This window comes from Petromyzon marinus, unplaced genomic scaffold, assembly GCF_048934315.1.
Source record: "Petromyzon marinus isolate PM22_M1 ecotype Great Lakes invasive population unplaced genomic scaffold, UKy_Petmar_22M1.pri1.0 PM_G_Scaffold_26, whole genome shotgun sequence".
Classification (NCBI taxonomy): domain Eukaryota; kingdom Metazoa; phylum Chordata; class Hyperoartia; order Petromyzontiformes; family Petromyzontidae; genus Petromyzon; species Petromyzon marinus.
The window spans coordinates 805,001-807,500 of NW_027422828.1; the positions used below are offsets into that span (position 1 = coordinate 805,001).

The window sequence follows — 2,500 nt, forward strand, 5'->3', positions numbered from 1 at the left end:
CTACTCGGTGACGAACTAACATCGCTCATGAATGAGCGATTAACAGACGAGCTGACTACGGAATTTATCCTTTCGGACATGTTTTCATGGGACTACCCATGCACAGATCAGAACAAATGTTATCCATGCAATCTTGTTTTCCTAGACCATAGAACTTGGTCATCACATATGACACGGGTACATCCGCACGCAAACAAAACGTATAAATGTCGAATTTGTAATCGCACAGCAGATAGCATACACAAGATAGCGTCACACTACGGAAGAACTTGCAAAAGTTTAATAGGTAAAACTAGTGCTATAACCACCACAATTGAGGAAACACTATTTAGTTGTTCATATTGTAGCAGAGGTTTTACTACGAAAACAGGTTTAGGGGTACATACTAGACGAACTCATCCGACAGAACATGAAGCTAGACTACAGCAAAACGCACCAGGAAGGAAAGTTAGATGGGGAGAAGAAGAGGTAGAAATTATGGCCCATAAAGAAGCCCAACAGAATGATGAGGACATAAACATGAATCAACTAATACAGAACTCAGTTATGCCACACAGAACGCTAGAAGCGATTAAAGGGAAGCGGAGAAATATCAAGTATAAGGAATTGGTAAGGACATTGAAAGAAACCACCTATAAGGTAGAAAATCAATGCCTTGTTAACTTAGTTTTACCGACAACATCGGAAATAACAACTACACCTTCTGAAGGAGATCAGCCAGCAATAAGGGCCGAAAAAGAACAATCACTGACAGCAGCTGAGGATCTTCAGGTCATAATTACCGATCTAAAGATCGAGAATTTAAGTCACAATCAGGCGTTACTGCTACTCAATTCTCATGTAGAAAAGTTTTTAAATAGAAGTAAACCAATTAATAGGAAAGATCGTGTAAACCAACAGGAGAAAGATGAGAATAGGCATCGAAGACAATCAAAGCAAACTAAATACAGGAGGTATCAATATTTATACCATACGAACAAGAAAGCTCTATTAGACGAGATTACTTCAGATAGATCGGGGCCAAGTATATACCCAACTGAAGAAAGCATACGGGGAACATTCGTTACTTTATTCGAGTCAAACTCTCCTCCAGATAATATACCCTTTAAATTAAAAAACGACCAATCCTGCATCGATATCGTAAAAGCAATCACCTTAGATGAGTTGATTAAGACCCTAGCAATTATGAAGGATAAGTCACCTGGACAGGACAACATTATTCTTAGCGATCTTAGGACTTTACCAATAAAATATTTACTAGATATCTTAAATATCATCCTTTATTTACAGGATATACCACAAATATGGAAACAACACAGAACAAGACTTATACCTAAAACTAAAGAGGATTTAGAAAAACCCTCAAATTGGAGACCCATAACCATCTCATCAATTGTAATTAGGCTATTACACAAAATTTTAAGTTATCGTCTAGGACAGCAATTAAAGCTTAATTACAGGCAGAAAGCATTCCTCCCGGTAGACGGATGTTTCGAAAATAGTGCATTACTACACTTCATCATACACAACGCCAGGCAAAAGCACGAAAACACGCAAATAGTGTCAATAGACCTCAGTAAGGCATTCGATTCTGTCAGCCACGAATCGATTATTAGAGCCTTAAAGCGATTTAACTTATCAAAGGAATCAACAACGTACTTGACCAACATCTATAAGTGTAATCTAACTGATATTGTATTTGGATCGACAACAATGCGTAACATAAATCTAAAAAGAGGCGTAAAGCAAGGTGATCCACTTTCACCGCTACTATTTAACATGATTATGGATGAACTATTGGATAACTTGCCGACATATATAGGAGTTAATGTAGGAAATCAGAAAGTAAATTCAATGATGTTTGCAGACGACCTTATACTATTTGCAGAAACGGAATGTGGCATGAATAAACTCTTGGATATAACTACTAAATTCCTCGATGACAGACACTTGAAAATAAATATAAACAAATGCAATTCGTTAAGATTTATCAAGTACGGCAAACAGAAGACATTTAGTGTTGCAACGACATCATCGTACTTTATAAATAACGAACCCATTAATCCGGTATCATATGTAAAGGGATTCAAATATCTAGGCATTGAATTTGACCCAAGGGGAAAACGATCTATAAGCTGTAACCTGCTCGCAGCAATGTTAAACAAACTGACCAGAGCACCGTTAAAGCCAGAAAAGAAAGTATATTTAATCAATAACAATTTGATACCTCGTATTATTCATCAATTGGTCCTCGGAAAAGTTACCAAGGGTTTATTGATGTCACTTGATTCTGAAATTAGGAAAACAGTAAAGCTTCTGCTCAGGTTGCCACACGATACGCCCGACAGTTTCTTTTATACATCAGTATCCAACGGAGGAATGGGCATAAGAAATTTATGCGACTCAGTTGCACTATCTATAATAAGCAGACACAACAAAATGATAACTTCAGATGATCTAGCAATAAGAGCATTATCACAACAATCATACACTATTGCAA

The 2,500-nt window shown here is 37.0% G+C and overlaps 1 pseudogene; it reads left to right on the forward strand.

Moving 5' to 3' along the window:
• The window catches only part of LOC142913803 (28S ribosomal RNA), an 8,980-nt pseudogene that overhangs the window by 4,357 nt on the left and 2,123 nt on the right, over nt 1-2,500 (forward strand).